The following is a 14,911-nucleotide window of genomic DNA, read 5'->3' on the forward strand; positions in this document are numbered from 1 at the left end:
ACTCATCTGAGTCTAATATTGCAATGTAATAAATGCAACTAATTTAAACTGCAAAATGTTGATTAGAAATAATTATTACCTTGGCTGCTTAGATGAAACCCTTCATCAAAGGATCTTGTATGCTATCCAAGACAGTAGACAAGCCTTGGTTTAATGGGTTGGATGGCCATGGATTTACGTTGCTGCCTGAACTCACTGTCAACATTGACTACATGCCTGTGATGGCCTGATTATGACATGGTAGGTTGTAATTCTGTACCGGTAAGGCAGATGTAATCAGGCTTCTGGTTCAAGGGTGTCTGCAGGGACACTACTAGGTGTTCAAACAGCCTTCAGTAACTAAAACAATTAACACAAATTAAGAGATTAATTAAAAGTGCCTTAAGGTCCCAGAAATTAATTAAGAACTTATTAAGTAAAGTGAAATAATTAAAGCACTTAACCACATTTATCATTTCATTCAAGGTCCACAATCTCATTTATGTGAAATCCTATTGTAACAATCAGACCAGCCAGCCAGCCTTTGCATAAAGATGAGGGGTCAGATGTGAAGTGCATTCCTCCCCCCTCCTTAGGTCAATATGTCAGTGGTAAGTCAAACATTGGGGTGGGAGGTCAGATTTGTGAGAATTTAACCTGCATATCAATAAGCAGATTTCAGACTTTAGACTTTAGACTTTAGATATACAGCAGGGAAACAGCTGTCCGGCCCACTGAGTCGGCCCCGACCAGTTATCACCCCATACAGTAGCACTATTCTACATACCAGGGACAATTTACAGTGTGGGAGAAAACCAGAACAACAGGAGAAAAACCATGTGGTCACATGGCGAATGCACAGACAGCACCCATGGTCATGATCGAACCTGGGTCTCTAGCACTCTAGCAACTCTATTGCTGCTCCACTGTGCAGCCCAGATGAAAACCCCAGAGATAGGTTGGACAGTGAGGAGGCTCTTTTATTGGAACCGACTGTCAAATGAGGAAGCCCCATGCAGTCAATAACCTGTCAATAATTTGGCACCTTTGACAGTGAAGCACTCATCTGAAATATCAGATTTCTGTGCTCAAGTCTATGGAGTGGGACATTAGTCTGTAACCTTTTACCCAAAATCTAGACAGTCAATAACTGCATCAGAGCAGATACTTGTAATTAACAAAACACTTCTTAATTTCCTTTATTGAAGGATCATCCACTTATAAGGCCATGGAACCTCCTTTCCTAGTTCATTGCCAGAACTAGGAAAGTTGTGCCGAGTCGAGGAATCCTCATTGAGTCCAAGAGGGCAGTGTAGAGTAGTCTTTCTCCAATTCCACATATCTTTGGCTGAGAGGTCTGGCAACTAAACCTGCCCCAGCTGACACTTTCGCAGTAGGACGCTATTGAGATAAACACATTTACAGGGCAGTAAACAGACCTTGTTTTTCATTTTATCTTTTTTAGTGCAAGCAAACGTTTTAATGTGTTCATCATTTGAATTGATTTAATCTTATTTTTAATGGTGCCCCATTATTGTTGAATATACTTGCTGTCTCACAGCATCAGAAACCTAATTGTGATCATGACCTTGGGTGGGGTTTATGTGGACTTTGCACATTCGCTCTGTGATCGTGTAGATTTTCTCCACGTGCTCTGGTTTATTCCCGCATCCAAGAGACATGCAGGTTTGTCGGCTAATTGGCGTTTGTAAACGGCCCCTTATATCTGGGGAGTGGATATGAACATGGGAAAACATAGCACTAGTGTGAACGATTGATTGATGAACTCGGTGGACTGAAGGGTGTGTTTCCATTCAGTATAATTTGATCAACGAATCAATCAGGGCAATGCAGTGGGGCAGAGGTAGAGTTGCTACTTTATCAAAGACCTGAGTTTGATCCTGACTATGGGTGTTGTCTGTGCGGAGTTTGAACATTATCATTATCATTTAAAAATAAATTGGATAGTTATATGGATGGGAAAGGAATGGAGGGTTATGGTCTGAGCGCAGGTATATGGGACTAGGGGAGATTTTGTGTTCGGCACGGACTAGAGGGGTCGAGATGGCCTGTTTCCGTGCTGTAAATTGTTATATGGTTATATGGTGTTATATGGTTATATTATACCTGTGACCGCGTTGGTTTTCTCTGCATGAGCTGGTTTCCTCCCACGTTCCAAAGACATGCAGGTTTGTAGGTTGGTTGGCTTCTGTAAATTGTACCTAGTGTGTAGGTTAGAACTTGTGTATGGGTGATTGCTGGTCGGCGTGGACTCGGTGGGGCGAAGGACCTATTTCCCTGCTGTATCTCGTGACTAAATCAGACAAACATCCAGTGCCAGTGACAGTTTTGACAGCTGGTGAGCCTGGGGGCAGAGCTTTGGCAGCTGTTGGTACAGCTGGTCACTTGCATTGGGAGAGTATCTGTGCTCTTCTGGGCTACAGAGATGAGCTGGGAGCTAACCTCTGCAGGAAGAAACTCAAGGGAAGGCACAAGGTGGGCGGGGCAGCGATCTTTGATTGCTGGCCTATCAAAGTTGTAAGTATAATTTTGGATTGAAACATATCGGGAGAAAGAGGATTCAGAGAAGATTCAGTCTGTTGGAATTGCAGTTGGACCCAAGTAATATTACATTTATTTAGTTCAGCAGAATCCAAAATCATAATAGGCATAGATGAATGGTCACAATATTTTTTGTGCAGTAGAGGAGTCGTGAACCTATGGTGAGAGGGGAAAGATTTAAAAGAGAACCGAGGAATAATTTCGTCACATAGATGGTACAAGCTGCCAGGGGAAGCTGTAGAAGCTGATAGAATGGTGACATTTACTATATATTGTGAGAGTTGCATGAATAGGAAAGGTTTTGTAGGATATAGGGTAAATGCAGGTAAATAGGACTGTCTGATTATAATACATGAGCATGGAGCTGAAGGGCCTATTTCCACGCTGTATGACAACAACCTTACTGACCAGGGGAATTCCTACTCATTCACCCTCATCTCACCCATCAGACCAAAATATTTTATTCTGTGTGGGGATTGAGGGAATAAATCACTGGCCATTATTAGCAACCAGGCCATTGGTTACAGCTGCTGACTAAAGTAGGGTGAAAATTATCCCCTTTATTACATTTAATGCTGAATATAATAGTGAAGTGGGAGTAAAATGTCCCAACAGTTTTCTTGCCATTTTAGCTCAGTGTGTGGCAATCAGATTTCACACACTGCAAGGATGATTAACTCTCTCATAAAGAACTGGATAAATATCCTGTAAGAAATAGGATTGGTATTCGATGCAAATTTATATCCACAAATGTCAATGTGCGACTCTGCCATTTAAAATTGATAGTTCCTCAGCTGAAATCTAAGCTGACTCAGGTGCATATTTTCAAGACTATTTCCAGAAAATGTAACCCCTGATAATATCCTTCTTTGACGAAGGGTGTTTCCCTTTTACCATTATAATTCTCAAGCACATCAGAGAAGAAGCAACCACGATTCCCTGCTCAGCATCCCACTGCCCCTGACGTCTCCTTAGGCAGGGTTAATATTTGTTGTTTTGGCAGCCAAGGATCAGCGACGACTTTGAGATCAGGCACAGACATCATTGTTCTACCTGGGAATTCTGCAGACAACTGCAAATCTAGAAATCACGACTCCTCAATAAATAAATTTAATGGTCAGAATTAAAGTAAAACTGCTAAATAAAGTCATTAAATTTTTCAAGTTGAGGAATGCCATTGGCGAAGAATATACTTGTATGTTGGTTGTGTTTTGAATTTGAGCTTTATTTTAATATTTACTCTATTCAACAAGGTTACAATACCTTAATGAATAGATTCTGATCATCATACTTATAAAGGCATAGAATGAAGACTTTTGGCCCATTTTGTTCATGCTGCTTCCATGGGAGCAGTTCCTTAAATCTCATTTCCCATTCCCTTACTTCCCTAAATCTTGTGGCTTCGGCTCTTCTCATACACCTAGCAGATCCCCCTTGATTTTTAAAATCATTACTAGACAATAGACAATAGACAATAGGTGCAGGAGTAGGCCATTCGGCCCTTCGAGCCAGCACCGCCATTCAATGTGATCATGGCTGATCATCCCCAAGCAGCACCCTGTTCCTGCCTTCTCCCCATATCCCCTGACTCCACTATTTTTAACAGTCCTATCTAGCTCTCTCTTGAAAGCATCCAGAGAACCGGCCTCCACCACCCTCTGAGGCAGATAATTCCAGAGACTCACCACTCTCTGTGAGAAAAAGTGTTTCCTCGTCTCCGTTCTAAATGGCTTACTCCTTATTCTTAAACTGTGGCCCCTGGTTCTGGACTCCCCCAACATCAGGAACATGTTTCCTGCCTCTAACGTGTTCAAGCCCTTAACAATCTTATATGTTTCAATGAGATCTCCTCTCATCCTTCTAAACTCCAGAGTGTACGCCCAGCTGCTCCATTAACTTGTACCACAAGGGACCATTTAACAGAAATCTCTTATTAACGTCTCATTCCTTCCTGTTTTACTGCAAGTAGGGAGGCACAGTGACACAATGGTAGAGTTGCTGCCTTACAACGCCAGAGACCCGGGTTTGATCCTATCAACGAGTGCTGTCTGTACAGATTTTGTACATTCTCCTAGTGACAGCATTGGGTTTTTTCTTGGTTGTTTGGTTTCCTCCCACACTCTAAAGATGTACAGGCGTCAGTAAAGTTGTAAATTATCCCTAGTGTACCAGATAGTGTTAGTGTATGGAGTGATCGCTGGTCGGCATGGACTCAGGGGGCTCAATGGCACTTTTCTGCGCAGTATATCTAAAGTAAATGTAAAGTACAGAGGTGCAGCCAGCAAAAGTATCACCACTAAATTGTTTGTATAAGCAGTAATGAAATGTTGCTAATAAGGTCAAAAACAAATCATGCAAGCATCAATTTCCTCTCAATTGACGTTGAGATGGTTGATATATTTTGAGGATTGCAATTACTGATGGTCTTCCTATTCAGAGCTAATGGAAATTCAAGTTTTTCTGAAACCTATCGAAATGTTTTGAAAAATCAATAAACCACAAATAATTAAATAAATCCTTTATTTATTGCAGCCCTATTACACCCCAAATTAATTAAGTTGGCTACCACACCCTGCACCCTGCACCTTATTACATAAACCTTATGTAAAATTGAAAGCTGATTGCTCAGTGCAAGTACAGGGTAATGTCAGTAAAACCCAATGTTACTGATAGACTGGCCCAGCTGTGAAAATTGCCATCAGAGCTCAGGCAGTAAGTCTGTGACTTCTATACTTGCACAGGAACTCTGAAATTGACCAACACTCATAAAACAAAACCGTTGAACATTATTTTCATTTACCAGTGAAATACGAGTATTGTATTGGGGTGAATAATTGAAGGACAGCTGAGAACGATGTTGCAGCAGTTAATTTTGGTTTTGCCTTGAGCAGATTATTTCATTTGAGAACAGAGTGTTCATTACCTTCTTCGACATCATGCTGCCTCTCAGTGGTGTCCATTTCGGCAATTGGAGCATGCCAATGGCTTAACTAAAAGGAGAATCAGGTCATTTATTTCATAAGCACATTCTCCACCTTACCCCATTTTTCTATATTCTCAATGAAGGTTCCATAAACTTGAGTGACAGACCAAGAAAAATCTTATTCAGTGACAAGCCACTATACTTGATCTACATACATCTCACAGAAATATTTCCCATTTTTAATTCAGAAGATGGAGACGCAGATTGATATGATACATGTTCAAGACATGGTTGGACTAACTCAACTGAGCAGTCATCCGCTTGACTTCAAGCCTTGACAAGCCAGACTAAGTCTGATCTATGGGTTGCTGTCAGTAAATATTCATGCATTTCAGATAACCTGTGAATAGTTCTGGTTTAAAATGTTGCACGGTGAAAGAGCAAAAATAAAAACAGAATAAGCTAGAAACACCCAGAATATCATAGGATGTAGACCAGGTATGAAATGAGTAGTTTGTATCTGTGTTCACCAAGGAGAAGAGCATGAAGGATGGTGAGAACAGTGTGGGGTACACTAATACGTAAGGGTAGTTTGAGATCAAGAAGGTGTTGTCTCTTGAAAAGCTATAATATAGGGTCTTACAGCATGGAAATAGGCCCAGTAGCCCAATTTACCCACACCGGCCAACATGTTCCATCTACCATAGTCCCACCTGCTTGCATTTGGCCCATATCCCTTTAAACCTGTCCTATCCATGTACCTGTCTAAATGTGTCTTAAACATTGCGATTATACCTCTCAACTACCTCCTCTGGAAGCTTGTTCCATAGATCCACCACCCTTTGTATGAAAAACGTACCCCTCAGGTTTCTATCAAATCTTGCCCCCCGTCACCTTAAAACTATGTCCTCTGGTTCTTGATTCCCCTACTCTGGGTAAGACCCTGTGCATTGACCTGATCTATTCCTCTCATGCTTTTGTATACCTCTACAAGATCACCCCTCATCCTCCTTTGCTCCAAGGAATAGAGACCTAGCCTGCTCAACCTCTCCCTATAGATCAGGTCCTCGAGTCTTGGCAATGGCAATCTTCTCGTCACCTGTTTTAGCTTGACAATATCTTTCCCATAAAATGTGCCCAAACTGAATACAATACTAAATGTGGCCCCACAGACGTCTTATACAAATAGTGAAAGTAGTCCAAGGAGCGATCAAAGGATATTATGAAATAGCATTTGATTTCCAACTATTTAAAGACATTTAAATCAAATATCAAAGAGGTGAGTTTTAAAGTGGAGGGTTAGATAGCATCCGTGGAAAGTGTAATCAAATGAGTTTTTCAGGAGTTTTGATGAAAAATCCGCTGATGCTGCTTGACCTACCAAATGCTTCCAACATTTTGTTTAAACTGCAACTTTAAAAATTCATTTAAGGGAGAAATGTGATGTGTTTTGCACACAAACTCAGATCTCACCTTCAGTGCTGATTCGTCCCACACACGGTTCTCCAGACAGCTAAAGTTGTACTTATTGCTAATTGGAATACAGCAGATGATGAAAATCTGAAATTGAAACTATTGGAAAATATCTGTGGAGAAGGCAACTGTTAACATGTTAGATTGAATTCATAGTTCTTTTGAAAAATTCTAGTTAATACCTACTCAACATTTGCAGTATTTTCTGATAGCACATGAGATGATCTTTCTCAGGCCAAGGTACATTTCTTTAGCAAGAGGTGCATCTGCTGCTGATCTAGAGGATGCAATAAAGAGAAGAGAAATTGCTTGTTCTTGTTTGTACATTCAGAATATTCTCTGAGGTTCCCCTTCAGCAAAAGATGTGGTACTGTAAAACAAGACCTGTTGATTTGGCACAACTTCAATCATGAGTTCAATCCCAAATCCAAGTGGATAGCTATTGTCTGATGCAGACTGAATGACAAATATATGATGTTCTTCAACGTTATTGTTACTTATAGGCTAACACCCCTTTGAATATCATGTCATTACTAATTATTGCCTGGGTGGCAACAACAGGCTGAATTATTCTGAGACTCTATCCTACACTAGATTTACAGCCACAATAAGCACGCACACTGGGGCAGCAGTTATTACTGCTGTCCACTGTTAAGCTGTTAATACTGCTGCCTCACAGCTCCATGGGCTCAAATTTGATTCCGACCTCTGAGACCGCATGCTCCATTTTCCTCCTGCATCCTAAAGATTTGTTGGCCACTGTAAATCACTCCTTGCTCTAATCTCCAAAATTCAGTCCTGAAGAACTTGAGGCAATTGTAGTTAAATAATAATTTCCTCTGAATTGTACCTGGCATTCCATAATCATTTGTGCCAAATTAACAAACTAATGGAAAAGATGATGTAATTTTAATCGCATGTTAAGGTCAATGTATTTCAAGTATTCAGCATATTTCAGAAGTATTCAGCAGCCCACGTAAACAAGTGAGGTGATGCCCTGGGTTAAATTAATCACTGTTGAAAGTGTCCACTAATTGCTCTGGTTTGCAGGCATTCAAGGTGGCTCATGACACTTCTTCTGTAGCAATGACACTAATTAGACCCCTTTTAAAAGCTTCTGATTTTCTTTCAATTTACTAAGAAACAGACAACTCAATAACAATGTTACTGGATAATGCTCTCACATCAATTTTGAAAGGCACTTTTTGTTATTTAAAAGATCAGAATTGGTGGAATGTAATTAAAGTGACTGATTGAAAATCACATTTTGGGTTGACCCTATTTTCATCTGGATTAATCAAACTGCACCACATGATCACTCTTAATTATATCCAGAAATATTTATAATGTAAAATTAGTGTCCCAAACACTGGCCAACTGATTAAATTAAAGGCATAGTTTACATTCACCTTTATTATCAGGTGAGTTCAACAAATTAATTCAAAATTCTAATTATTTTTTGCCTTTACAAATTTAATGTTTACATGTGCATCACCACCACACATAATTATCATTATTTCAATGGTCTAATGGTACTTGATTGTCACATGTACTTAGGTAGAAATTCCTCTATTGCATACAGTTCTATAAAAATGTTCCTATACATAGGCACAAACATTCTTAAGTACAATGATGTATGAATAGTAAATTACGTGGAGACAGTAAACAGAAGTTAATTATTTCCTTCACTCCATAGATGCTGCTGCACCCGCTGAGTTTCTCCAGCATTTTCGTGTACCTTCGATCTTCCAGCATCTGCAGTTCCTTCTTGAAAACAGAAGTCACGTTGTTTCTGGTGCCATTTTATATGATTCAAGGCCAAGTTTGTTTAAAATGTAGAGTCTTAGCATAGTCATTAATGACCATTGGCCTGACAGCAGCACTAGGTCAGAATTGCAAGGTTAGCCTGGCCAGGCGATGATGTTCGTGTCCTCCACTGCTGCTTTGCCACTCCGTGCCGCTGTAGCCATGTCCAATCAGTGTGCTCAGCCTTGTGGAGTGGTGTCTGATCGAATCGGGTCCAGGCTGCTGCAAGGCCTCCAGTGGCCCACTCCACTGATGCCTGGATCAGGACTTGCCGATCAGCACTAGTCCCACCTGCCTGCGTTTGTCCCATATCCCTTTAGACCTGTCCTATCCATGTACTTGTCCAAATGTTTCTTAAACTTTGCGATACTGCCTGTTAGTGTTGTATTGCAGTAGAAGGTGATTATTTAAAAGTGGAAAATCGTTCTTTTTCTGTGCTCTATAACTCAATGACTCTTGCTTGTCAGAGAGTTTATTTTTAGTTTATTGTCACGTGTACTGAGGTACAGCGAAAAGCTTTTTGTTGCATGCTATCCCGTCTGCAGAAAGAAAGAAATGATTACAATGGAACCATTTACAGTATATAGATACATGATCAGGGGCCACGGTTCATTTTTAAAAGTGGGGGGCTGAGCGATCATTGATCACTGGCCTCGGGGGTACCCGGTGAGCGTGCGTAGTGACCGAGCGTTGGGAGGTTGTGGGAAGGGGGCACCCACCTGCCTTACGGACATTTTGAAATTTGATGTGCTAAAATCATGTTTTAGTGCCTTGTGGAAGTATGATTTCAATGTTTTTTGTTTGACATATTTTTAAGATAATGTAGGGCCAACATGAGAGATAAGAGCAAGTGATTATTATTTTTGACCCGAAACGATACGTCACCCATTCATTTTCTACAGAGTTGCTGCCTTACTGAGTTACTCCAGCATTTTGTATTTATCTCCCCTGTTGCCTTGCCCTTCCTCCCAGTCTTTTACAAGGTTTCCCCTTCAATGCTAGGCCCAGCCCTCTTTGTGAAGGGTCTCCTAAAGCGCTGTCTCTCCACTTTCTGCCGAGTTTGTCGTCTGCCATTGCCTCTGATGTGATCACCCAATGTCCATGTTGTACGTTTCTTGGAACAACTTCTCCTTGTTTGTTCCACCACAGGTTTGTGAACATGCTCTCAGTCTCATACTCCCCTCCCCTGCAATGTAAATAGGCCAAGAGTCTACACATGACTGAGACCCTTCATTGCTCACCCATTCTGGCTTCCCTATGAACTCTTGACATCCTTCCAGGTGGGAGACCAGAACTGACCCTGGAATCTATCCGGGGTTAGCCAGTGTTTGGCATGGCAGCTCTCTGTGTTTTTTGTTCCTGATTCCTCTATAAATAGGAACAGGGTAGTTGGGTTGTAAAGCAGCGTTCTCCATTAGTCCGACCCCTTGATGTGCCCTCAGAACCCGGGCCCCTCCTCCCGTTGCTCGCTTACACACGGCTCTGTGTGTGAGTGTGGGAAGCCTCCACTCTCCCTCCTTCCACCCCACCCCCCCTTCACATTCACCGGCCCGCTAGTCCGCCCCTACCGTGGTGAGTTGTTGACCCCCCTCCTCCGCCTCCTCCCGATGTGTTAAGGGTGAGGTTGGTGCGTCCTGCAGACACTGAACCCCCCAGCACACACCCCCCCCGCTACCCCCCCCCCCCCGATTCCGCGGCCCATGTTGATAAGGGAATAATTGTTTAATAAAGAACTGCAGATGCTGGAAAAATCAAAGGTAGACAAAAATGCTGGAGAAACTCAGCGGGTGAGGCAGCATCTATGGAGTGAAGGAATAGGTGATATTCATCACCTATTACTTCGCTCCAAAGATGCTGCCTCGCCCGCTGAGTTTCTCCAGCATTTTTGTCTACCTTTGATAAGGTAATATTGTGGCGCCGCTGTTGAACGGCTGCGGCTTGCCTGCAGTCCGTCTGTTTTTACTTTTTTTGTTGTTTTTTTGTCTTGTTTAGTTAAACTTTTGGTTATTGGGTTGAGTTATGTGTGGGGGGGGGGGTTCTGTCTCTCCCTTCGGGGGAATGCGTCTCTTTTGGTCCTATCCCCCCATCTCTGCCTCCGTCTGCGCTGAGGCCTAATGGCGGAGCTGGCGGCCTCCAACCTGCGACCGACCACGAGGCTCCGGAGGCAGAGCCAGCCAGGACTCACCAACGCGAGGCTGGCCGTCTTCGAGCTGTGGTGGCGTTCGGGCACTCCAGTGGCAGCGGCACGACTCGGGGCTGAGACGGTGCTCCGATGAGGGTGGCCCGGTGTGGGGCTGAGACGACGCTCCGGTGGCAGCGGCATGACTCGGGGCTGGAACGGCGCTCCAGTGAGGGTGGCCCGGCGCGGGGCTGAGACAGCGCTCCGGTGAGGGTGGCCCGGCGCGGGGCTGAGACAGCGCTCCGGTGAGGGTGGCCCGGCGCGGGGCTGAGACGGCGCTCCGGTGGCAGCGGCACGACTCGGGGCTGGGACGGCGCTCCGGTGAGGGCGGCCCGGCGCGAGGCTGAGGCGGTGCTCCGGTGGCTGAGGCGGTCCGGCGCGGGGCTGAGACGGTGCTCCGGTAGCTGAGGCTCCGTTCTGGCGGCGGCGACCTGAATCCGGGGCACGGCCGCAGGCTAGTGGACGACATTGTCGGGAGCTCGCAGGTCACAGGCTGTTTTCCAGAACTCCCGTGGCAACAGAACTCCTGGCGGGGATGCGACTATTTCTCCAAGTCACGTCCTCGCCCCCCTCCTCGCGGCCTACCATCTGGACCAATGGTCACTGTCCCTTTTCACACTGAGAATATCTTATTGTTTTGCACAAAAGTAAGCTCCATGCAGCCAATTAGCTTATTCTCCAAGTTCTAACAGTTCTTGCCTTGAAGACTTTATTTTCATAACCTGGCATTTTTCATGACATTAGGCCGTCATCACGAACGGTAGTAACTGCAGTAACTAGAATTTCCACTCATCAAAGCCCTACCTCAGTTTAAAATTGCTGTACTTGGTAATATTTGAACCCTTTCTGGTTCCTTTTCCATCATTAGATTGGTTTCCCTTCATCCTTGTCACATGTCATTCCCTTGTTCCCACAGCTGTGACAATCCTGCTAACAGAGTTAAATGTCTCTTGAGCCTCTTTCAAGTGTCAGTTCTCTGGAAACTTATATTAAACTTTATATGCTTCTTTCCTCTACGGCACTCCAAGAACACAGCTCCAGCTCATTTGAAAATTGGGTGCATGCAACACTTTATACATGATGCAAAAAATCTGTCTTTTGTCATCTAAATATCATCACACCAATATTAGATATTCAGAGGTGGGCTTAAATATTACCCCATTTTGTGTGGAAATCTTACGTAGAAATACATACAAAGTCCATGATTTGGACTGAAAAAAAAATGCAGATGCTGTAAATCCAAAATAGAATAAAACATATTTAGAAACACTTAATTTCTGATGAAGTGTCACTGGTCTTAAGTTTTAACTCTTTTCTCTCTATAGATGTTGCCTTACCTAGTATTCCAGCACTTTCAGTCAGATTGAAAGTTCAGTACAAGTAACCCACTGTTGCCATCATTTGTGTTATGGAGGTCTCCTCTTGTGGAGTTCACAGATCACTATCACAAAAATCTGAGATACAGAATTTGGTGTGAGGGGACAAAAATAAATAAACATAAAATATGAAAAGAACAATCAAATTTCTTTATTTTATATTTCAACTCATATTTCTTGATGCACGTACAGATGACATGGCTGTAAATTCATTTTGCTGCCTAGCTGTTTCTTTCCAAGTGTTTGCCATATTATTACCCTGCAAGATCTGTGAAACAGGGCCAGCAAGTTCAAGTTGTAAACGTCAATGACCGCCATTGTTTGTTGTGAGTTATATCATTAAACTACAATAACAGTCCATGTCACCATTCAAGCTGAAGACTACAAGGTGATAGCATCAACAGTTGTGTGTTTCTCCAAACACAGCTGCCATTTGCTTGAGATTGCCTTGCCAGTTTCCAAAGCAAATCTCTTTGGAACCAATGGTCCCTCTGGCGTGAACCAGCAGCTGTGGCACTTATCATTATTGTTGAAAGGAAAACATCCCATAAGAATTCATTTCCACTTTATAATTAGGGATTCAATTGCATGTAGGGTTTTGCATTACGAAAAAAATAAGATATGGATGTTGTTCAAGGAATGCAACCCCTTCGTAATGTGGGAATCACGTGTTTGGAGCAGCTCCAGAGACTCAAGTTCGATACTGACCTCCAGTGCTGTCTGTGCGGACTTTGTATGTTCTCCCTCTGACCACATGGATTTTCATCAGACACTCTGGATACTTCACACATCTAAAAGACTTGCCAGTAAGTAAGTGAATTATCCTCATGGTTTAGCTACTGTGAATGGCAATATAATCTGAATGGACTTGTGGACAAGTGAAAATGGTTGGACGAAATATAGAATGAGGTAGTGGGAGAGTGGAATATAATATTAGTCTGCTGAGGGTTCTTGGAGTCAATGGATCAATTGGCTTTCTATTATAAGTAAACCACAAGATGTCCTTATATTTGTACTCCATCTTTTTTTACAATAACACTAAGAAAGATTTGAATAATAATAATGATAATGGATGGGATTTATATAGCGCCTTTCTAATACTCAAGGCGCTTTACATCGCCTTATTCATTCATTCCTCAGTCACACTCGGTGGTGGTAAGCTACTTCTGTAGCCACAGCTGCCCTGGGGCAGACTGACGGAAGCGTGGCTGCCAATCTGCGCCTACGGCCCCTCCGACCACCACCAATCACTCCCACACATTCACACACATTCACACACAGGCAAAGGTGGGTGAAGTGTCTTGCCCAAGGACACAACGACAGTATGCACTCCAAGCGGGATTTGAACCGGCTACCTTCCGGTTGCCAGCCGAACACTTAGCCCATTTTGCCATCTGTCGTCCCAAAAAAAAGGCGCTTTACATCGCATTATTCATTCACTCCTCAGTCACACTCGGTGGTGGTAAGCTACTTCTGTAGCCACAGCTGCCCTGGGGCAGACTGACGGAAGCGTGGCTGCCATTCTGCGCCTACGGCCCCTCCGACCACCACCGATCACTCACACACATTCACACACAGGCAAAGGTGGGTGAAGTGTCTTGCCCAAGGACACAACGACAGTATGCACTCCATGCGGGATTTGAACCGGCCACCTTCCGGTCGCCAGCCGAACACTTAGCCCATTGTGCCATCTGTCTTCCCAATGTGTGCATCAATAGTCCATGAGAGGCAATTGTGGATCTCAGTTCATAGTCTGGAAAGTAAATTTTATCCATGGTCTTATCCATCTAGTCTAGTCTATCTTCTATATATCTTATCTATATACTTTTAAAACTCTCTGTGTGTTTGTGGGTGTATGTCAGATTAGATTTTCAGATTAGATTTTTGGCCTTTGATTCCTTGGTCCGCCAAAACCACACGCAAAAACTCTGAGACTTTTTCCATTCCGCTAGCAATTTCACTTTTACATTCGCATATCCAATCCTCATTACATTTAGACATTTTTCTGTACACATTTTGAATAAAATCCTCCCCCCCCCCCACCTCCCGCGGCCCGGCTCTGTTACGCTGGTGGACGGCACAGATCGGCAGGTGTTCCGCTGCTTTTTGCTGTCCCCGTGGTCTTGCACTCTCCGAAAATCACAGGCGTCAATGGCCTGTCGGCCCGCAGGCACATTGAGGGCGTACGCAACATCTTGACAGGCGTACACAGCGTCTCGACGGACGTACGCAGTGTCTCGACGGACTACGCAGCGTCTTGACATCGTACACAGCGTCTTGATGGTGTACGCCTAGCGCGTGGCATTGCGCGATGACATCAGGCCGCCCCCCCTTGCAACCGTGCATTGCGGGAACAGACCCAACGGGTCTGCACTTGGTCTAGTAACTATTAAAACTCTGATCTTTGATGTGTGTGTGTGTGTGGGTATCTAATCACATCTGCTCGAAAAAAACGATGCTCTAATAGCAACATTTTTACATATTCCTGTAGAGATTTATCCAGTGAAGTCAAAAATCACTTTAGCTGAAAAATTAATGCATTGTTTCTTCAGTTATTAATCAAAATGTTCAAAAATCTCAATTAACTTAGATTTTCAGCTGGCTTTGGATGAT

Source organism: Amblyraja radiata, chromosome 6 (assembly GCF_010909765.2).
Source record: "Amblyraja radiata isolate CabotCenter1 chromosome 6, sAmbRad1.1.pri, whole genome shotgun sequence".
NCBI classification, from domain to species: Eukaryota; Metazoa; Chordata; class Chondrichthyes; order Rajiformes; family Rajidae; genus Amblyraja; species Amblyraja radiata.